This window comes from Nesoenas mayeri (genome assembly GCF_963082525.1).
Source record: "Nesoenas mayeri genome assembly, chromosome: 7".
In the NCBI taxonomy this organism is placed as follows: Eukaryota; Metazoa; Chordata; class Aves; order Columbiformes; family Columbidae; genus Nesoenas; species Nesoenas mayeri.
In genome coordinates, this window is record NC_137551.1 from 19033829 (window position 1) to 19057656 (window position 23828).

The window sequence follows — 23828 nt, forward strand, 5'->3', positions numbered from 1 at the left end:
TGTAAGAGGTTGAGTTGTAACATACATTAAACCATTCCTTGCATTCCCTGCTTTGAAAGCTTATCAGGACTGCTTTGATTTAGTTGTCTGGAACAAAAAAAAAAGCCGTTTGTGAAGGTTGGAATGGAGCTCTGGAGCAATAATATATCAGAGATCAGATTCAGGTCCCAGTTGTATTATTCCTAGGGATTTATTTGCCTGTGTACACACAGGAACACAGTGGTGTGTATGGAAGGCTCGCAGGAATGCAAATTGGACACATTTTGTTGGGACCTGTAGGGGATTTTCACCGCTTCATAATTTTTCAAAGGTTTGTTATATATCAGGCAGCCACTGCCTCTTCTTTAAACCTTTAAATCCCCCATCTTTTTCCTGTTCTAAAGGTCAGATTTTTTGACAACTGTGTGCAGGAACAAGATTTGTTAAATCCCTTCATTTTTATTCATACAAATATCGGCGTTTAGTAAGAGTCACCCCAGGAATCGGAGGCACATAAAGCTCAGTACAGGCCCTCTGAACATAAATTCAATTCAGGGATGCATCTCTTTGGGACTGAACCTGCCATCTGAATATTAACCCTTGGCACTGCACAGGGCGTGTGTGGTAGAGCTTGAATCTCTCCATGTCCCTGAGTGGGCCGGTTTCACAGGGTGACTGGTGTCCTCATAGCTGTGGAGCTGTGTCCTGGATCTCGTCCTGGGTGCTTCCTGGCCGTAGGGCTCAAGGCTGAAGAGCTGTTGTATCTGGATATACCACATTTATTCATCTAGCACTAGTTCTTTCTGGTGAGACAGCAAAATACTTCATTTTAAGCCTTTTCGCTTCTGATCCAGTCAATGAAGTAACAGGGTCCCCAGTGCTAAATCTTTGAAGCTATTTTTAGTTTGGTTTTATGCAACTCAGCTTTAAAAAAGCTGTGTGATAGGCTGCTTATCTTTGGGCTGTGAATTAAGAGTAGGTATCCCCTTTCTTTCGAGATGACTGGCAGTGATTTACTCTCTGGAGTCATAGGCATCATTCTGTACAGAGCTGGCTATGAAGTACTCATCCTTGCTTTTCTTCAATGTGGGTGAAGGAAAAAGATTTAGGAGAGGGAAGTTCCTTTGCGTACCCAGGATACCTTCTGTTGACTAATCCAGTTGACAGATGAGATCTGGCAAGTCATGCTGTTGTGTTCTATACAATATTGTAAACCATTCAATTGAGCGAAATGCTATGCTGGCAGGGTGAAGTTTTTGTGAGAAAGATTTATGTCAACATGGGGATAATGGTTGGGTTGTGCCTTTTTATTATCTGATGGACTTCATACTGAGGTAGCTGTGGAGCCGCCATATGTTTCCATTGTTTAGGTCTGCTGTAGGGATGGATAATTTTGGAGGGAGGTGGAGCAGACGACTGTGAAGGCTGGACGGGGCAGAATCTTGAGTGCTTGTTTCATCACAGCAGGATTCTCCAGAGCTAGTCTGTCCGCTTCTCAAGCTTACCTGTGCTGTTTACATCTGTCAGTACATCTGTGCTTGTTATGAATAAGGACTGTGTTCCCTAACCACTGTCACTGTGTTTATACAAGTTTATTACATTCTGCTTACATAGCATGTTTTGTGTAGAGTTATGTACAAAGCAGTTTTGTTAACTTTTGTCCCGCTAAATTTTGCCAGTATAATATACATCCTCAGACACTGCAGATATGCAGTGTATTCAGAACCTGGATCTTGCAGTTCCTCTCCATCACAGCTAGCAACACTGTAGATTACTTCAAGGATGCTTTTCCTTTGGGGTTTTTTGTATATTAATCCAAAAGTATGGGGCAGGGAGAAGGGCTGTCACAGCCATTTTCATGACTTAACACATTTACTAGATTTAACATGCCTGAGATACCAGAAATGGTTAAACTGTGATCTGGTGTTAATAAAAATAAAGAAAAATATTAAATGTTTTAGCACCGATCACTGTCAACTTGCTTTAATATTAACATTTTTTTGTTGTTGTTGCTTTTTTTGATTTGTTATTGCGAAGACATCTCTCTGGAGGTGCTCTGCAGCTAACCAAGTGTTTCTGCACTGCCTTAGTTGTAAACTGGCTAAGTAGCTACAGACTTTGCTGGCTGCTTCTTGCAGAGTTCTCTGCCTCATGATGGGAGTGGCAAACAGTTGTTTTGGAGCCCGAGCGGCTGACCTCTGAGGCTGTGCCTGCTCACTCCTGTTTAGAAATAGGTCTTGACTCTGACTGGCCTCAGTGCTAGAATACTATTTCATTCTTGAGCTTGGTGTTGTGAAGCAGAAAGGTGATGGTCCAAAGTATTTTAGTATGCTGTCTGTTAGCCAAGTGGGGTCCACTTAAAGGCTGGCTAATGAAAAACTATTTTGGCAACCACTTAAAATAATGTGTTAACTCATCACCTCTCCTGTGCAAATTACTTCTGGCAACTAAGTGAAAAAACGTGATGGGCAAGGATGACTTGTGTTTGACACCAGCCAAAGGAAGCCTGCTTGTCACTGTGCTTAGTGCCTGTGCTGCTGTGTTTATGCCCCTCATTCTTGGAGTGGGTGAAGCCTGCGCTGGGCTCCGTGTTGTCCAGGACAAGAAGGGTTGGCTATGGGGGCTGAAGAAAAAGACACAGCCTGCTTTCTCAAAATAACAAGACAGCTAACACCACCTTGGAAAAAGACCTGCTCTGCGGAGGAAGTGTGTTCAACAGCATTGCTAGAATAGCTGAATGGACTGTAATGGAATCTGTTGAAGATTAACCTTGGTGCTTTATAGACGAGCCAGGCTTTCAGAAGGGTTTGACCCGAGTAGCAATTTTAAACGTAAGGTCGTGGTTAATCAGTCAGAACAAGAGGGAAGTAAAGTGTATAAAGCTTTTCCTTCTTGGTGATTGTATTAAGAGACTTTGGTATCTCAGAAGCTTTTCTTTTTTTTTTTTTTTCTCTTCAATGATCAATTTAAATGTGTTCCACCCAACTTTCTGGAGCCTCAGAGAATGGGTGGGGAAGGGCATTTGGCGAGCATTAAGGTAGCAGGTAACCAAAAGGGCATGAATAAAATTAAAACAAAACAAGAGGTAATTGCCTTTTGTGTAGATAACCTGGCCTGCAGAGTCTTGATTGAGCTGATAATATAGGCCAGATGTCACTTGAAATAAGCCATGAGAGAGAGATTTCTACATGGATAATGAGATGTCTGGAAGCATAAAGGGTTAATCTGTCAATTTGTTATAAAGTGGACTGCAATTTATTTCAATGAGATGCATACTTAATTTATCTATTTCAGTAACTTCTGCTTGTTATCTTTGTTGGAAAATGTTTGGGATGATACCCCCACCCATAGCCCTTTGAAAGCAGGATGGGAAGGTTTCCTTGGTGGTTGGCTGGTGACAGAGGCTGGTGACAACTGCCTGACCAGGCTCAGCTCCAGCTTCATCCCAGTCGCTTCTCTTCCCTTTCGGGAATTGACTTCCATCTATTGAAGGTGTTTGAGGGACATCCTACATCTTGTCAATTTCTCTTCCTTTTTGAAACTTCTTGTCATTTTCTCTTCCTTTTTGAAATTTCAATCACATTGATGGATCTCCTCTATCCTTAGTAATAGATGTCTGTAAAGAAGAATGTAGTGTATAGTCACTGTGCAAAATGCTGCTTAAAGGATGATGTTCCGGAATACAGAGACTAGTAAATGACCAGATGTAGAAAGGATAGCAGTGAATTTTCTTTTAAGTCAACAATGTAGCACTGGAGGTCACCTCTTTAGTGGTTTGGGTTTTGAGTTGGTGTGGGTTTTTTGTTTGTGGTTTGTTGTGGTTGATTGTTTGTTTTTCAGTTTAGGCTTTTTAGTATCTGAAAATTTGATTTCTGTACATAACTCAAATGATTGGAATGATAGCATAATTCCTGTTGCTGCTCATGTTACCAGAAGCAGAGAGAAATGTGCAGTTCTGGTGCCTGTTTGGGCTCTGAAGTGACTTGTTGATGAGAGCAGAGAGGTAGTCTTTTAGGACGAGATGTCATTATCTGTGTAACCTGGACTGGAAGGAGCAAAAGACTGCAAGTTTCCACATGACTTGGGACAAATTGTAGTGATTAATAAAAGTAATTACTATGAGCTGCCTTGGAGAGGCTGGTTATAAACTGTAAATCGGTCAGTTAATGGTACTTCAAACAGGGAATGACAATTTTGGCTTATGCCTGCTGTGAGGGAGGGTGCAACTGTTGTCCTGCTTCAGCAGCTTTCAGCGATATGCTGGGTAGATGGAGGGTCCCAGACAAATGTAATTAATCAGGTTTGGGGTCTCTGAAGTGTTGACAGAAGCAGTGAGGGGAAACAAAACCAGGTTCTGAACTGCAGCAGCAGTATTGCTGGATTGACTTTGACCAGTAGGATTTTCAAGAGGCCGAATGGCAGTTGCTTGGCAGTTGGTCTGCTGCCTTGTTTTGGTGGTAGTATATATCAGAATGGTAGTAATTCTGATTATAGCTTATGAAGCAGTGGTGAAGCAAGGTCTCTGTTCTTATGTAGCGCATTTTAACCTTAGCATGTGCACTGTTGGCAGCTTCCCTGTGTTAGAAATGAGATGGGGCTGCTTGCTGTGTTGTGTTAATAGATCAGTGCATCCCCTGGTTCTGGATGGCACTTGTATTTCATCTGCTGTTAGTTATAGCAAAAATAAATTCCAGCAATCACAGAGGCTAATAATTTCTTGGGTAAGCAAATCTATCATTCTTTGTCTTACTTCATGTTGAGAGCCTTCTCTCACACTTGCTAGTTTAGAATGGGTTTAGAATGATTGGTGGCATCTTTCTGGGCAGTCGCTATCTGGTATAGCAAGCATGGCATCTCTGAGGCAGATTACTTGGTGACGGGTTTGTTTTATTTATTTTTTTTTTTACCTTGATGTGGTGGAGTTGGACTTGGTGGTAAAGAAGCAGCACTCTATCGGCTAACTGGAGAATTACCTTGTTTTAGAGAATGGGGGCAGTTTCCTGCATAAAATTTGTCATTTAAATTTTTGAAGCTTGTGTGTGAGCCACATAGGGGAGGGAGAAGGGAGGAGAGAAACTTTTTTTTTTTTTGGTAGGAAAATCTACTTTAAAGACGGAAATATGGGACCAGTTTGTGTCAGAAAGTACATCTTTTACTACCTTACTATTGCAAGTAAAATTTTGTCTGATCTATTAGTGTTGGCTTCCCCTTCAGCCCCAAATAATTGTAGCATGTCCGTTTTGTCTGGACAAACACTAGCTTTGGTTTCCTACTAGAGACTAAGTTTTAAACAGAGGTCTAGGATTTCTTTGGTTTCCTCTGTGAAAACAAATTTAGTATGTTCTCTATGAATGTGTAGGTTATTGAGTATAGAATGGATTTCTGCAAATTTGCAGGTAAGCTTCTTTATACTGAAATGAATCAAAAATAGAGATGTACGCCTTTTGTCTTGAGCTGAACTGGGTTTTAATGAAAGATGACTTTTCCAAACTTGAGAACAGGGGATCTAGCTAGCCTAGGCAGAAATGGCAAAAGTAGGTTTCAATAAAGTTGTCCTTTAGCAACCTGAAACTTCTGCAGCCTGAGCTGTGGACACTTAGAACAGTGGTGGTAACCGTCATTCCTCCCGTGCAGCTGACTGCAGTGCAGAAATTTTGAGTTGGTGTAAAGTACTTTGGACACACCCACCACCGAGATTCATCACCAAGGTGAATTGATATTTAGATGAATGGGAACTGTAAAAATCACCTTGGCAGTCTGTGTGTTAAATTTTATGCTTGAGAAAATCAGGCTAAAGACACCAACATGCACTGAGAGATACAAGGTTGAAAAATACAGTAATATTGTGTAATGGGTTGTAACTCATACTTAGTTCTGAAATTTTTGTGACAAGTAAAAATTTAATAATATCGTAATGTAGGAAATTGTTCTGCTCTTGGCTTGGTCTCTAATTAACCTTTTCTAACCCAGGAAATTATCATAGTATTGAAAAGTTGGTTAAACAAACCTTCAGAAACTGCCAATAACGCAGTCATGTGATGTGGTGAATGGAATGTGGCAAATAGCTGATGGGTTGCTGTGAGGGGCATTGGATATGGGCCCTGTGCCTCCAAAAATTAGACAGACGTATTAAAACAGTCATGCGTTAAATAACACATCACTAGGTCCCTTTGTGTTTCTGTATTCTCATCAGGTGTCAGAAACCATTAGGATCAAAGTTTTCCTTTTCAGTTAGATAATAGGCCTTATGAAGTGGAGGAGAGAGAGGAGAGGCTGAGGCCAGCAGTCCTGGTAATGATTAATGGTACCTCCCTAATTTATCTTTTTTCTTGCTAGACAGAATCGGTGGTTTGCCTGTGTGCAGCTTGCAGTCAGTAGAATTAAGTTTTCATTCTTGTAGTGTCAATAAGTTGTTTTCTAGCACTGAACATGTATTGGTAGGCAGACTAAGTAAGTGAAGGGTAAAGTGTTAGATGAAGGACAATATGTAAAAGTAAAGATGAGTATGTACTTTTGCCTCCAAATTAGAATTCTACAGGTGTTGTTTTTTCGACTCCTCCTTGAGTTTTTAAAGATTATTGGTAAATTAGATGTTCAAATGCAAGTCATGCAGAGGGTAGTACAATAATGTGTTTATTTATGCATGAAAATACCCAGTTTTCTGTTATCTTTGCACTATTGTTGTATTGTGTGCAAGTAATTCCCCTCACCCCGAACCCATTCTGTAAGCAATCACTTTTACTCCCCAGTAAAAATTTATCTATGCTTTAAATGTTAATTTGTTTTAAGGGACAAGGTGAATTTAAGGCACAGCAGCTTTTCTGCATAATACCGTGTATAGATTACTTCTCTCCTGTTTATCATGGTCCATTTTGAAAGTTAGTATTGAATAATAATGTGTAAACAAAACCGTAATGAATGACTCATTCTTATTCATTAGGTTGTATCCCTTCCTTTCCCTTAGAGCAGAGATGCTGAAGGAGGTATTGGTGGGTCATCAAACTGTACGTTAATGCTTTCCTCTGATGTCGACTTTGCAAAGGGGACTGAATGCCTCCTCTTCTTGAATATGTAGAGGGATTTAACTAGAACTGGGAAACAGATATTCTTCTACTTCTTCCCCCTCCATCCAAGCAGTTCTGCTTCTAAATCCTGAAGTATTATTGCTCTGACTTTTAGGACTAGTTATTGCTCATACCATGGTTCAGCTATAGATTTTCCTGGGCTAATGGGAGCAGAGTAATTGGGGAGCAATTTGGCAGTTCCTATTTTCTGTTATTGGGAGATATACTTGGATAAAAGTGATGCACATGGAGCTTTTTCATTTTAAATAATAAACTGTGAGGCAGTTGTTTTCCTTCCTCCAGGAATAGAACTCCTCTGCCTTCACTCTGTGAGTTGACCAAGTCTTTTTGTGGGCTCTGTGAAATATCATGGATGCTCTTGGGGGAGGGACTATTTTGTAAGGAGTTCATCTCCTTGGAAAGAGTTCTCATATGCTACTCAAGTTACGGAGTTGCGATCAGTCTCCAGTATGGTGAAGTCTGTTCTCAAACTGGTGGTTATAGTACATTGGGAATCTGCAAAGCCACAGTTACTGTTTTGCAATGGATGCAAAATGGTATTCAGCAGTGATTTAAGTGAGAATAGTTCATGGGAATCTGGTGACCAATTGAACTCTTCTGATGAAACTGAAGTGTGAGCTACTGCTTTAATGTTTTTATTATAACAATCTTATTTGTACTATGGTAGTTCTCAGAAGTTCCAAGTATGGTTAGGGCAGTTGTTTTTAAGCATTGAGCATGCATAAATGTTTCAGTTAGAAGTGGCGCAGAGCAGGAGGGAGGAAGCATTGCTGCCACTTTCCAGCTGGGGATTTCAGGCACAGAATTAACTTTCATGGGCTCCTTAGGAACTCTGTTGTACACACCCCGAGGAATTATATGCATGTTTCTTGTGGATCTGATCTGGTGTCAAAGCTAGGTTTTTGTGTGTGGTATGTTGAAGTGAATCAAAATGAGAAGGGGTTTCTTTTCTGGCAGTTTTTGCTTTCATTTTATGTTTTAACTTAGCCAAATAGAGAGCTAAGAGTAGGAGATTAAAATGAAATTAAGACATATGTGCTTCTCCACGCCTGTCTTTCCCTGAGACTGTAGTTTGCTGCTTGTAGAGAAAGGAACTGAAAGACAGTTGTGGGCAGAGGAATTTAGTAATTTTTTTTTTTTTTTAATATTGGCTAGAAAGTGTTTAATAATCTTCTTACTCCCAGTGGTTTCAAGTCTTCATGGCAATGTGGATTTGCAGTCAGTCGCTTCTATCCTGAAGTATTTCTGTTGTAAAGAACAGTTATTATTCTGTATTATAATGTTGTGGACCGGAGTGAATTTTTCTGAGCCTTTTGGGACTGTTGTGCATGAGTTGTTGGTAGAGCCCTGTGAATATGTGATGCTGGGGAATTACATCTCTAAAGACTTGGGTTCCTAAGCAGATGTATAGAGAAGTAACAGTTTTTTGATAGACTTTCTCTGCCTTTGAATTGCAGATGTGAATGGTGGAAATGTCTTTATTATTAGCAGGTTTAGACCACCATCCTTTTATAGTCATTTGGTATATTGATCAAAGAAGGAAATGAAGTAGTTCTCATGGCTGGAAGATGAAGACTGGGCTCTGTAACAGCTGTGGCTTCTGGAGTAATTTCCTGCTGTCGGGCTCGTGCTCTGTATTAGAAGATGACAGCACGGGGCAAACCTGACTCATGAGCTAAAAAAAATCTAAGGTCATCCTGGCATAGGCTTTTTGCACTTGTGGTGAGAAGAAAAGTTTTGTGGAGCTTTGCCATTATTACTTATAAACTTAGCACTGAAATGGCTGGACCTGTTTTATTTGGGCCATGTTGCTGTTTTTGAAGTGATTGGTGTAAACTAGAAACAGCAGAGTGTGATAGTTCCTCACCTGCATTTACTCGGTGCTGCCGTAGGACTGCGGACTTGTGGAGGGAATGGTGTCTTCATGTCTGTGTTTTCTTCCCACTATGTGAGTATGTTAGGTGACGTGTGTGGAGCCCTACCTGGCAAAGACAAAACCAGCACAGAGCACAAGATGCTGGAAGCATCTACAATTCTAAATATAAATTCTAAATGACTTTTCATTAATTGATTCATATGCAGCCAAAGTCAGGAAAGAGGTAGCTAAAAAAAAAAAAAAAAGCATATGCAAGATTTAAATTTCAGGACTACCTTCTGAACCTCCAAAAACACGGGCATAAATTAAAATTCTCTTTATGCTACTCCACAACCTCTATAGGGTGAATGATACCGTTTTGTTTCTGCTGTTGTTTTTCAGTTCATATATTGCATTTGGTGTAAAAATTAAAGTGCATTTGGAGAGGGACCAGTCTTATTTCAATTATGACTCCTTTATTCATCTCTGGATTTAGGCTTTGTAGTGGAAATGCAGGCTCAAGGTGGTAATTTTTTCTCCTTGTTTTTTACTTCCTCTGTGAGCATATGGAGGACTTCTGATCCTTGGACTGGTGGTTTAGCATTTTGCACACAGAAAAGGGTGTGTGTGTCGGATTTTTTTGGTTTTTTTTTGCAGCTGTTGCTGTTCTCACTTGTCTGTTCTTACCAAGTATTTGCAAAGATGAGAACAGTTTTGTTGTAAACAGTAAAGCTGCTTTCTGCTAATGTGGGCATGCGTTTTTGGGGCTTCAGAGAGTGATGCGTAGCTTGGACTCTAATCATATCTGGTTGTCAAGCAGGAGCTCTATCTGATTTCTGCGCCTGATCAGTCACTGACTGATATGACAGCCCATGTGTCTGAAGTGTTGAGCAGCAGGTAAGTGCTGACACTTTGATTGGACAGGCCACAGTTTGGGGACTGACAGCAATGTCTGCAATGACGTTGGAAGAGCAGCCAAGAATTTACTTTCAATGCACAAATGGGATTAGTTACTATATTTAGCTGACATTAAGCTATAAATTATCTGAAAGGTGGAAAGAGATTCTGCTCAGAGTTCATGGTAGAATTTCCATTTACTAATCTGGTTGCACTGGGTCTGAGTGTTTACAAGAGTCTTCCTTTACATGTTGTGTATGTTTTTGGTACATGTATGTAGTACTTAATTTGTTACACCATTCAAAGAACCCAGTTAGAAATTAGGCCTGGTCATCCCAGGTGCTGTGCAAAGCTGTAACTTCAAGCCCTGAGGACCTTACATATTACCCTTGCTTAAAATTAGTCTGAGTACTTGTGTTGAGGGTGGTGGAGTTTCCGTTTATTGATAATTTAATGTTTAATGGCTGTTTCATCTTATTCATCTGTCTTCAAGGTTCTTGCACCCACATGTTTATTACAATAATTCTTAGGTTCTATTTGGAAGTGGAAAACAATCTGCCTTGGATCAGCTGTTGAGAAGATGGGTGGCCATTGATGCTGTGTGTGCCTCTCCCGTGTCAGATACCTGCTTATAAGAAGTTCTCAGCACTGAGTCGTTCTTCAGTTGTTAGTGCAATGACCAGCTTTTCAGCAGTCCTCAGCCTGAGTTTTAGGGGTTTTTTTATTCCTAATATTCAGCTTCCTTCTCAGCAAAATTAAGTCGTTAACTGTTCTTTTAAGATAAAGCATGTAAAGCAGAGCTAATGTCTTGTATGTAACAAGAGAGTTGGCCTTCAGGGCCGTATTTGTCACAATCCCTAGGTGACAAGAAATTTCTTTATCAGGTCATAAATAGCCTGTTGCTTCTTAATTCACATTTACGCAGTTCACAAGTGTAGCTATTATTTTTTCTGTTGTCTAAGAGGTTATATTTTATTCATTTAAATGACCTGAGTCAATAAAGTTTGCTAGTATCACTTTTTAAGTTTTGTTTATTTGTACATAACTAGTTCTGACAGAAAACAGAAGATATCCCAATCTCTGAAGAATAGGCAGTATATATAAAGTAACTGTTAGCTTAATAAAAAACCTGTTTTCTTAATTCATTTCTACCTTTCGCTGTTTGGTGGCAGGAAGCTGCTGAGTGGTTTGGTACATTACAATGTCAAACTTTGCTCTAAGCTGTTGTGTTAGGCTACTTTGTCAATTGTCTAGTAAATGCAGCCACAGTTCCTGTTTGAAGTGAACTGTAGGAGAAGGAATTCAGTGCGCTGCTCTACAGGCGTTGCTGGCCAGCCTTGTCTGGTCTGAAGGTTTTGCAGCTGAAAAGGGACAAGTTGCAATGGACAAGCTGCCAAATACTTTGCACATAAAATGTTTTTGGGGTGGCTGGACAACTCTTTTTCTCTTATAGTGTTCTCTTTTGTTGTAACTTTTCTTATATTGCACTTTTTGGTACTATTTGTTATAGATTTAATTTTCTTTGTGCATTATAAAGGATGTCCCTTAGGTTGAATGAGCATCCTTGAAGAGAAATCTCATGGAGCAACTCAGTAGAAAAGAAAGGAGAAAATGCTGTTTGTGCTTACAGTGCACAGGTGGCTCTTCCTCACTGTGTGTGTGCTTCTTGATGAGCCTGTACTCATAGTGCTGATGAAAATTTATTTCAGGAAGAGTCACTTAATTAAATAATTTGAAAATTGTCATGTTTCAGGGTGCAGCAATTGTAATTCTGGTGTTGCTATACCAAATTATCTAGAGATTTTTTGATACACTGTCTGACTAACGTGGTATCCAAAGTACTCCAAATTGTTGAGAAAGGTTGGATTTTTTGATTCAGTTCTTTTCAATTACTGGTGACCTAAACCTTGAGCTATTCATCCATTCTTCAAATTAGAAATGCTCAGCACATGTATTCTCTTCCTGTGCAGCACCCAATAATTCCACCTGCAGAGAGGTAAAATCTCAGATCCCAGAGCCTGGCTTACGCATCCCCACAGGTTTAAAGCAGCATTTGCTTTCAGGCCTCGAGTGAACACTGCCGTAAGTAGAAGAATGGAAGGCTAAATGGTGTGCAGATGTTATCTCTGTCAAGGGTTTTCAATGCTTTGACTTGGTGGCTTTCTGCTTTCTTGTAGAGGACTTCCTTTTCCATATGAAATGCTTTGCATGACTTACTTTTCTTAGTTCCATGTACAACTTCCCAACTGTCCTAAAGGCTACTAACAATATCCTGCAGCCTCGTAGCTGGTTGAGTTTTGTAGCTGTGTTCCTTTCCTGGTTGGTGATGTCTTGTGTTTCTTTTGAGATAAGTTGGTATTGCAAAATTTATTTTGCAGAAATGGGAGTGAGAACCTTCACTATGAGGTGATGTTTCAGCAGGGAGCTGAACCATACTTCATCATCTTCATTTTTTTTTTTCTTTAAGATCTAGTGCTCAAACAACACTGCATAAGAATAATCATTTATGCAAATACAGTCCTTTCATGCATGACCATTTAAAAGGACTCTGAAATTTAGACAATTGCAGGTGTAAGAGGCAAATATCTTCAGAGTCAGCTTTTCTCTGCAAACATTTTTCACTTAGACTAAGAGCCTTGTGGATATGAGCTCAAGGCAGGAGATGAAACTTAACGTGTAAGTGGTAAATTAATGTTCCCTTTTGTCCCTCTCCTTAGGGACTTGATTTTTTTTTTTCTTTTTGATAAACGGATGAAGGCTTCCCTGTGCACTTCCAGTTTCACCCACTACCTCGCACTGGCAGTAAATAGCCTGCAAAAAATGTCATTTGCTGGGGGATTGTTTTTCTGTTTATTGGAGGTGACATGAGCAGTGGGGCAGTGGCAAAGAGGCCGTGTTGCCATTGCTAAATATACATCCCTGACAGCCTGATAATAGGTTCCAGGAAGTTCAGTGGAAAATTAAAACAAAGCAACATTTATAGCTGATTGAACTTGAAAAGCAGTTTTCATGTTGAATGGCAAATATGTGGAGTTCAGCATTCCAGGAGACTGATGCAGCTCCACTGGATGGGCCTGACCTTGTGTGCAGAAGGGACTGTGGACACAGCAGCAGGCAGAATGGCTGCATCTATAGAGGACTTCGTGGGGAGGAAAAATTTGCTATCGTGCACAGAAATAGTTCTCACATACGCCTATATTTATACAGTGTCCACAGGTCTGAATAGCATCTTTCGTATGAGGGTTTTGCAGCCTGTTAGCACTACGAGAATGTCTGGTACTGGGACTGTCTTTGTCCCTGCCAAAGTGCTAAAAATACCCAGCCATCTATCCCCTTTCTGAAGCTGAAAGCAGGGTTTACTCTTATTGATTTTGTAAAATAAGGTGAAAGTTACAGATTTTGTTCTCGGCAGTGATAGGGGAGTTTGAATGCGAGGGCTCTATTTTTAATGTCTTGCTTTTTGCATTTAAAAGAACTCTGAAAACTCAGAAAACGAACAAGTTAAAAGGTGCTTAATTTGTAATAAATATTTATTTTGGTGTTTTTGGTTTATAAAGACCAAACACTTCTAGAAATGAAATTTAATAGGTAGAAGAAAACTGGTTTCTTGTTCGCAACACTGTGTTGGCTAAGTTATCAGAGTTATAGCTTTCACAGCTAAAAAAGCAAACTGCAAGGTGAATGGCTGTCTTTCACCAAAACCTGTCTTCTAAAAGTAGATTTGATGAAGACTGCTTTGTCTAACAGAACACAGAAACAGAATTTTTAAGTGACCTACTACAGTTTTTGAGTATGTATTTCAGATTGGACTGGAGTAAATGTGAAAAGACAACTAATGACTAATGATTCCCATTTGGTCACCAGAGTATAAGGTTTACAACTGTGTTTCTTTTGGCTGGTACTCTGCCTTAGAGTCTGCACATTCAGTATTAAGGGCGTGCATAGATGGAAACATGTCAAGTGCTCTAGCTTCTTGCAGCATTAGAAGTTTGGCAGATGTTACTTTGCTGCTGGACTAACAGTAATGGTGTTTGAGGATAGCTTAATGTGAACTTAAAACCTTCAAACCTGGAGACAGATACTTCCCATTTCTCAGACTGGTTTGTTTTGGTTTTTAATAATAAATTTGAATAATGAGATTGGGATTTCAGTTTTGTGGGGTTTTGAGTATCAAGCTCAATACATGTCAGTTTTTGAATCAGCCATTCTAGAGTTAAAAATGTTAAACATTTGTGTGGCTTTATTTGCTATCTGGTTACTTACCCTGAAAAATAGATTCAAGACTCTGCCTATATTTGAATGTGTGTTTGGAATGTAGAATGTTCCATCCTTCCGAAATAGCATAGCCCACCACACACAGTCCTTCCTCAAGCATCTGAAATGGTTTTATCTGTATAGCCCATAGCATACCTTTTGAAAGATGCATGGGGAATTGAGTTCTTTGATTGCTGAAGGCTATTGAAGTATAAAACTTGAGTGTGTTGTATCTTGTTGAATCTTGAATTCTCCTCTTTTGTGCTTTCCTTAAAAATAGACAAATGACCTCCCCAAAAAAACGAACAAGTGTAAGAGCGTGTGCTGTGCCTTTCCTTGTTGCTAGATATTTCTAATGTGAAAAGAAAAAACAGCAGATTGTTTACAAATACAGAAAATGCCAACTCTATCTCTGCTCCATTCCACCTCTGGAAGGGCTGGACAGTGCACTGAATGGATCCCTTCCCATCTGCTCAGCCGCATGCGATAACGTTCCACTTCAAGTCTGTTTGCTGGCTTTTCGTTTATAAACTTGGATGAACTTGCACCATTCCCTCACATCGTGTAACATGTAAGCGTAACGCAAGTTCAGGACTTTTTCTCCATCATATTTAACACAGTGGTCCTTTCCTGTTCCGTTGGTTGTGAGCTAGTTGCTTCCAAGTGGATGTTCCCTATTCAGCTCTGCACTGTATCTACACTGGATGTCTGAGGCTGCTGTTGTGCCCAGAGGACGTGCTGAGCTGTTAGTAGCTTGTGACAGGCTTATACACCAGTTTAACCTGATCTCTGGCTTTTTTTTTTTTTAAGGGTCTATAGATTTTCAGCGAAGGCAGGGAATATTGCTGACTCAGCTCCCTGTTTTCCATCTAATGTTTTTCCCAGCTAGTCTTCGGGATGCAGCTGTTTGACTGACTTGTGTGGTTTCTGTGACTCTGAATTAACTGTGAGCTGTAAAAGGCTACTCCTTTTTCAGCACTCAACTACCTCTAAATCTGCAGTAGAACAAGATTGACTTATGGAATTTTTGTGCTAAGGATTGTTTGATATTCTGTATATCAATGAAAGTGACACGGGGACCCTTACTTAGGGATCTTTGCTGGTGCTGTGATGAAACGCAGCACTCTGTCAGAAGACCGTTTTGTTTAGTTATAACAGTCTGTTTTTAGGTTTTAGTTTAAAGCAAACATTGTAGAAAGGGCTTCCTCTCTGTTTTCAAGAACGCCTCCTGCTTGCAATGATCGTTCTTGCCAAGAATAAAGCGGGTCAAATCTGTTGGAGTCTGACATCCTTTTTAACCTCAGTGCAATGAGTTACTCTTTCAGATTCCCCTGCTGCTCTCATCCTCTCTGAACACAGCTCATTTTAGCTGTTACTTCCATAAATGCATTTAAAATGAGTAATTTATTATGAGTAATGAGGTGTGTGCTTTTATGTGAAAGAAAACAAATGAGACTCTGTGCAAGCCTTTCAAATTCCTGAGTATGCTTGGAGGTGTGGGTTACAGGAGAAGCAGATAGTGAGTGAAAATGACTCTTTGCCGGGCTCAGCTGTTCCAAGTATTTGTGGTGTTGTGTGTTTATTTATGAGCCTGTCTTTGCCTGGGATTCGCTGCCCTGTGTCGTGGTAGAGAAGACTCACAGGCAGAATGAGGAAGCCCTCATTAATCTTCGTGCTCTTGTTTAGAATTTCTTGCACTGCCTGCTGCGGCTCCTGTTGGAGCAGGGACTGGCCTCTTGCAGTGAATTGAAATGGCTAAGATTAATATTAATCCCTTTAATACTGCAGCTCATGATATAGTCATTAGGTGACTTGGAGCTAATCCTGCCCACCTAACTAGTGTGATTTATTAAATACACATGGAGGATTTAGTGTGAATACAGCTTGGTGGAATAGGCATCAAATAAATACCGCTGTGTATCTGTGTTAATGCTGGCAGATTGGGACACAATTGCAGGACAGGCTAGGAAGAAACAGGAGTGCAAGGGATACTTATCATACGGTTCAATGGAGTTTACCTTTTTTGGATTAGTAGTAAAGATTTTTCTAGCTGGACACAGCATGTGCCAAGAGGTAACCGCAACCTAAATAAGGCTTAAAAACAGAATTAAGAGACTGGGGGAAGCACGGATACATTTATGCACGGCACTCAACAACAGAAGTTGCTTGGCTTCCTTGCTGTACTGTGAGGAGGCAACAGATCCTCCTAGTTGTCTGCTCTGATCCTCCCAATGTGCTTGTGCCAATTAACATCCCGTCTGCAAACATTCAAGATATAGAATAGGAAGCTAGTTAATTAGTACTAAGCTAATGAGCATTAACCTGCACTATTTCAAAATAACAGAGGCTCCTCTTACAACAGTTTGGAAAAATAGCTGGCTTTTTTCCTTCTGTGCATGATGGAGGTCTCTGCAGAATTGTTTTTGATGGGTTATTTACTGTTTTTGATTAAGAAAGGGCTGTTTAAAGAAACTGAGCAGAAAACTGTGGTCTGGGCAAGGAGTATCTGTGCCTAAAGCTCTGAAGAGAGATGGCTTCCTGACCTCAGCCCTGGTGACGTGCCCATTTGGATGCAAGAGGGAAGAGAGATCAAAGGTAAAGTCTATCCATTTCTGGATGCTGGAGGTAGAAGACTGTGAGAGTTTAGGAAATGATCCAAATTCAATTTGATCAGTGCCTGCTAAAGCCGACAGGCTGCAAGATTGTGAGCATTGTGAGCAGTACAGGTTTCCTTGCTTATCCTAGAAGAAACCATAGCATGAGCTGAAGAGGCCATGCAAAAGCTGGCAAGGAAAGATTAATGTCTGTGTGCAAAGATTTTAAACTTTTTATGCCTATCATTTCCTTTTTTGTGCTTTAAATCTTTTTCATTAAAAACACAAAATGTGAAGCTTTTCTTGAGACTTCTTCCTTTGAAATGCTTTCAGTAGCTCACTCATGGAGAAAGGGTGAAAATATGGACCCAACAAGGCTGGACTGGTAGCATTTAACAGGGTGGGAAGTAAACTGGGTTGTGACGACGTTAATACTTCCCAGAATGTGGTGCAAAGGGGCAGATTTGTTAAACCAGAGCTTCAGGCTAGAGAGGCAGAGCCAGATGTGAGGCACAAAGCTTGCTGAGCTGTACCTGACATGAATTCAGAAATGATTTATTAGTACGTTTTATTTTTCACTTAAATTTTCAGAAAAAGAAGTGGAGTCTTACACTGAAGAGTACTTGAACTGAAGAGGGACTGTCTCTGTGAAAGGAGAGCTTCCAGTTTATCCTGCTGACTAGTATTAATGAGAGCAGAAAGTTGCATTTCAAATTGAAATGCTTACCTAGGCAGATACTGGGAAGATGTCTGCTTGGTATCACACTAAGTGTTTAACAGGACAGTCTTTCTGTGCAATAGGAAAGATATTACTGGCCACTTGCTAACTCTGGGCCACACTGTTGCTCAAAGAATCAATCTGATACACTGGTCACGTTAAACATCAGTTCTTCCACCAAGCTTTCTTTTTTCCTTCCTGCTGCTCCCAAGCTTTATTACCCATACATTTTCTAATCAGCTGTTCTGCTTCCACAAGTCTTACATCTCTTACTTTTTTGTGTGTGTGGTGTTTTTTGTTTTTGTTTGGTTTTTTTTAATCTGACATATCTTCCTAACTTCAAAGACTTCTAGGTTTGGATTGAATCTTCTTTGAGACCTAACCCAGTTCTGACCATACGAAGATCTGTGTTGCTGGGCTGTTAGCCATTACAAGAGGATGTATGTGACCTCATGGTATATTTCGTACCTTTTGTCACTTGGGATCAGAGTATGAAGTTGGCACTTTACATGTGATTTGTTTTGTTTCAAACAGTTGAATAGAAAGCCAGAAATGCTTAATTGTGATGGCAGCAATAATTTTTCAGTGAGATGAGTTAAAATATCTCACTTGTTTCAAAGAGGGGATGGGACTCTGCCTTTTCAGTTGTCTTTATCAGTCAATGTGGGAATACAGCTGTGACTTCTCATAAGAGATGCAAGGTCATGCGCTAGTTCTTCAGAGACCATATACAATTTCTGATAGAAAAAATCTGGTTGTAGTTAAGGAAATTCAAAGTATGCTAAACATGACGCTTGCTGAAATTTATGTTGTGGTCTTGCATGTTTGGGTTTTGTTGTATATTGTCACTAGTTCTGAAATAAGATTGCCTGATACAAAATTATAAGATTGTCAAAATAATCGCCGCCCTGTTAATCATTTATTAAATCAATTTCTTGTTTTATTTTAGCTAGATTTTGGGTTTTACTGGGTAACACTAATAGAACCATGACATTCCCCTTTTTTCCTCCCTGACTTTGAGGTACCTTCTCCCCAGCCTCACCCCAAGCCCCCTCCATGGCACTGCTACAGATCTTCAGTGGCTAACACAGCAGTGCAAAAGATTTGTTTGGAAGACAGTAAAATTCCAGTATGTATAGGAGGACCCATGTATCCTCTGAAGTCTTGTGTCTTCTGGGTTGCTGAGTTGATTGTTACTCTGAAAATATACTGAAGTGTGAAGAAACCACTAGGGCTTATTCCAGGAAATAAAAAATTTAATGTAGAGCAAAGCAAGATATATCATTGTTGCTCCTAGCAAGCCTAATAATGAGGAGGCAGGGAGGTTTTTTTGTTAGCTTACCTGGTGGCTGTTCATACGCGAGTCAAATTATTTCTGAGATAGATGATTAACTCAGAAAAAAATATTTTTAATAGACTGCAGTTATTTCTGTTAGTCTATGAAAAGTGCTTTGTTTTGTTCTAGTTGTTTGCTGTCCAAATGGTGCACATTTCTATATGCTAATGTTTTTTCAGTGTTTGCAGGGACTATTTAGAATACAGTAAAGCAAAAGTTTTGGTTCGGGGGGGTATTCTTGGTGTGGGTTGCAGTAGGCTTTTTTTTTTTTTAAATTTATTTATTTATTTGTGAAATACAGCATTGACTATGCAATGGGTAACAGCATGGCATAGTGATTGGTGATTGCATGTTAGTACAGTTAGTGCAGATGTAGCTCTGAGCTGAATTCTGATAGAATGTCATCGTACGTTAATTTGTACAGTAACAACTAAAATGTGAGAGTGTGATGTTTCTTAAATGTTCCCAACCAATGACTTTCTAAAGTAAATAAATGCCTGTAAATTTAGTTAATAAACAATGTATAGCATTTTTAATTAAAGGATTTAGAATTGAGCAAAGTCTAAAAATATAATTCTTGTTTTAATAGTCTGAAGAATTTGGCTCCTTTGTAAGTGGGGCAACTTCTTACACTTTCAAGGTGAATTGGAAAATATAAGGGACTGCTTCCCACAATATAAAAGTTATTGAAGGAGGAAGGTGTATAGGTGATAGAAAAGCTGATTTTAAAGTTAAGATAATCTCCTTTCTAAGAGTTACCTTTTGTGCCCAAGTTCCTGAAATGAAAAAGAACCACACCCCCAATCAAACTCACTTTAGGAGCTTACCCAGATGGAATAATTTATAATAAATATTGACATCTTGAATATAAGTCAGTTTCTAATCTCTTCTCAAGTCTGTCTTGCTAAGCAGCCACACCAGTCATCATTCATGCATATAAGTGTAAGACTACAGATGGCAGAGTCTGATATGCTGCAAAGTAATTTGCCTCTTGTGTGTCATGTGAGGTACCTTGGAAAGAACAGCTGAATAAGCGCTCCAGTCTCTTTCTGGTTTTGGTGGCCTCAAGTGTACTAGTGTATATGTAATCAACTGTTATTTACTGATAACAGGGAGCCTAAGTATAAATGCTAGCCCCTCTGTGCCTGTCTTTTGGTATTGATAACCCCTCTTCAGATTTCTCCTTTTAGTGAAGATACTTTTTTTTCTTTCTTTTTTAAAATGAGTTCCTGCCATTCTGTAACAGAACAGTCTTCAGTTAGAATAAAAACCCCTGTCACAGGTACAAATATTGTTGATTTTGTCCACTCAGTCTGACAGACTTTCTCCAGACATTGAAGTACTCTCTAAAACACTGATCTGGCTCTCCAGTAGAATAGTTTTCAATTTCCTAGTCTTCATACCAATGTGGATGAAAATAGTAGGCCATTTCCTTCCATCCCCATCTTTCTTTATGAACAAACAGAATAGATCATATCCTGTTAGTTCTGAAGCCTATGAAGTGGTTTCCTAACAGTATTGTGCTTAACCAATTAAAACTTCCATAAGAATCATCCATATTATGAAATATTATATTCTTTTCACTGCTGACCATAGAGGATTGCAGTCTGCTTTGATTGTTCCTTTTGCAGTCCACTGCTTTCAAACACTTTCTTTATTGCACAGCCAATGGCTGTAGTATTCTAAAAATATGTAAGTTTATTGAGAATGGAAAAGGCTGAGGGGGGACCTACACGCAGTTTACCACTACCTGAAGGAGGATCACAGGAAGAACGGAGCCAGTTCTTCTTGGAGGGGCCGAGAGATTCATAGTCATGAATTTGAACAGGAGAAATTCCAGTTGGGCATAGGGGGAAATTCTTTCTAGAGGGAGTTAAATACTGGGGCATGGGAAGTGGAATCTCCATCTATGGAGACTTTTAAAGTTTGGCTGAACAAGGCCTTGAGCCATCTGATACAGCTCCAGAACTGTCCTTTGCATGAGCAGGAGGTTGGAGTAGGTGACCTCCAGAGACCTCTTCCAATCCAAACCTTTCTGTAGTTCTGTACTGGCTGATCTTGGTAATTGTGAATCTCCACTGTGTGGCTATCTCTGACCAGCTTAAATGCTGCCTGTTGGTTTAAAGCATAGTCAGTTGAACTTTAAAATCCATGTGTGTGTGTGCATACACGTGTACATACTCGTCCCTGTTCACTCTGTACCATTCCTTTTTTGTATGTACTTGGATGGCACAGATCTCTTCAGCGTCAGCTCAGGTGACTTCTGTGCTGATGCATCTAGTCTTAAACAGCAGAATCAACTCTTCCAGACCATAGGCTTGACTTTTCAGTATGTTCCAAAAAATGTGGGAGCAGGGAAAGGAAAGACTACTTCCTTCCATTCATTATTACACATACACACACTTTGGCACCTCATTTGTACTTGAAATGTGAAGTGAATCTGAAGGATTCTGCTGTTCCCTAGAGCATGTCATTATCCATTTGAAGGAACCTAGCAGGTGAAGCTAATATATAAGAAGCATTTCTTTTTCTCTGACTCTCTCAAATGCACACAGTTGTGGATGTTTGTACTCAACAGAACCAGTGTGAAATTTAGTCACAGCCACAGCATGTGTTCCAATTTTCCAGGGAAACTTTCTCCCAGCTGTGGGTTAACCCCTTCTCCACTGGGCTTTCTGCCTCTCCAGTATTTTGGGAAATTTCAGTGAGCAATTATGTGACCAAGGAAACCTTGAGAACTGGGAGAATTAGATCTTGGTGATTATATTGGTGAAGAAAATAAGATTAAGAAAGTTTGGGTGTTGATGTGATTTATGTAGGGGTTTTTTAATAATTTCTTTAAAACAATTGACACATTTGTATATTTGCAAACTTGTTATATAATCCCTGCACACACACGCCCCCCCTACCTCCCCCATTTTTGCTCTTTGCAAGTGGCAAATCTGAAGTAAACTGCTGACAGTAGTCTGTAAGTGCAGCCTACCTACTGTGACTGCTGCCATACTGTTGCAAAGGTTCTTACTCCCGTAAAGCTGCATTCATCTGAGGAGTTTTGCCATTCTAACTCCTGGGCTTAATTTACATTCTTAAGGGAAATTATACAGATGTTCTGTGTTCACCAAGCTCAAGAGTGTGTCTTTTTTTTTGTCTTGAAGCAGACTGTTGTGCTAAGAGTAAGGATTTCTTTCCTATTTGTGAAAGCAGTCTGGTTGTAGGTATATCCTTCTTTTAGTTTTGCAATCACTAGCTAAGAGACATATCATAATGAAGAGTAAATGTGTTTGACTTTATTTTTCCACATGAGGGAAGTATGTCTTGAATTATGTTTTTGAGTTATCAGTGTGTCTGCATGTAAAAGAAGGATGCTGCCCATCAGCATGCTGGTATAAAATGAACATGCTGGCTGTTTGTTTCCTGACTTCCCTCTCAAGAAGGAATGTATTTTATATTTCCGGACTTCAAATCTGAATGTTACTGTGATAGACAACCCTAGTGTATAATGTTTTAGTAATAAGTTGATTCCAAAGCACATGACAGCATGGAGTCTTGTTTTACACCATTCTTTGAGTGTTGCCACAAATGTAGAATATAATGCATACTCAGCACTGCCCGTAGCAATCAGCTTGAGTTGGAAGGTGAATAAAATGCTCAGTTGTAGAAGGTATGCCATACTTGAAGAACAATGTTTTCAGCTGATCTTTCTCTTTGGCCATATTAAGTTATGGCTTCCTTTGCCCGCTGCTGCTCTTTTCACTCATTTCTCTATTTGGATTCTTTCTGTGCTGCAATTCAGTCCTTCACAAAGCAGGAAAATGACATCTTCAGACTGCCTGCTGCCAGATCACAGCAGTTTCAACTGGACACTTAAAAGCTGAAGCAGGTGCTGGAAACTCTATTCTCCCTTTGGTTTGATTCACTGAATGCCAGCCTTCAGCTGAGGAATGACGAGGGGAGGAGAATTGATTTTGTGACTAAAAATCTTGGACTGATTAATATTTACAGTGCTTCAATCATGAGTGTGAAGGTTTCATAAATTAACTCTGAACTTAGTGGAGCTTGAGGTGGTTGCACTGCGACTGGGAGAATTGGTCTAGATCTGAAGCTGTGACTCGGGACCAAGGTGCTGTTTGTTTGATGACCTTAATATCCACAGCAGATGCTATATCATTTTAAGAGAAGACAGAAGCAACATGCTCTATTTCTGCTAGCTTGTGGGAAGTCCCCAAATTTGGTAAACTGTGGTGGTTGGTTGGTTGAGTATTTTGTTTTTAGTTGAGTCACAGTCTGCAGCTTCTGTTTAGAAGACTGGTTTAGAAAATCATAAACGTTTTCTAGGGATAGTTCTGGAATGAGCTCCTGCTTTGTATTTAATTATTGTTGATACTAACCAATAGAAGATCGGGGAAGGGAAACCATTCGGTGGATGTTAGAATGTCTACATTCCTAATGTACAATGTCAGAGGCTTTTTTTTGGTTGTTTCTGGTAAGCACAAGTCAGAATTGGAATAATTTAGGTAGAAGGGACCTCTGGAGGTCATCTGCTCCAATTCCCTGCTGAAAGCAGGACCAGCTTGGAAGTGAGATTCTTTTCAGGGTTAGAGCCAGCTGGATTCTGATTAGCTTCAGGGATGGAGCTCCCACAACTTCTCTGGGTAAACTTTTCTGGTGTTTGACTATCCTTCTTTAGAAAATGTCTTTCACAATATCTAATTGGCATTTCCCTTCTTGCAGCTCATGTTCACTGCATCTTGTACACATCTGCATTCTTTCATCGCTTTATTCCTGTTAGAAGAGACTGTTTTCCTAAAAGTCTAAGATAATATGAGAATTAAGAGACATTCTGCCATGTTTGAACTGCATTAGAAAGTTTTCGTGTTCTATTTGGGAGAAAAAGCACAAAGAATGCTTCTGCTGTGGGTTTTTTCAAGGGCTGGTGTTCATTCAAATATGGCCCTTTAAGTTTTGGGGTTTCTTGACCTGCAGTGTGTAACAACAGTAACAGTTGTGGGATAACAGCAAACAGTAAGTCTTGAATAAGATTATCAGTTGAATTTGGGTGTTTGGTTCCAAACCTTGATCTAGAAATTGCAGTAATCTTTGAGTGCAGGGC

General features: G+C 39.8%; 1 protein-coding gene across 6 annotated transcripts in view; it reads left to right on the forward strand.

Moving 5' to 3' along the window:
* GBF1 (golgi brefeldin A resistant guanine nucleotide exchange factor 1) overlaps positions 1 to 23828 on the forward strand; it is a 106804-nt gene that overhangs the window by 24541 nt on the left and 58435 nt on the right. Inside the window, exons 3-4 of one of the 6 annotated variants that reach the window (XM_080347601.1) lie at positions 16524 to 16665; positions 17728 to 17822. The exons of 3 other annotated variants lie outside the window; for them this stretch is intronic. The gene's annotated coding sequence lies outside the window, so the exon portion shown is untranslated. Of the gene's footprint in view, positions 1 to 16523; positions 16666 to 17472; positions 17823 to 23828 lie in introns of those variants that run through there. 2 more of the 6 variants (XM_080347603.1, XM_080347602.1) reach the window with 2 other exon arrangements.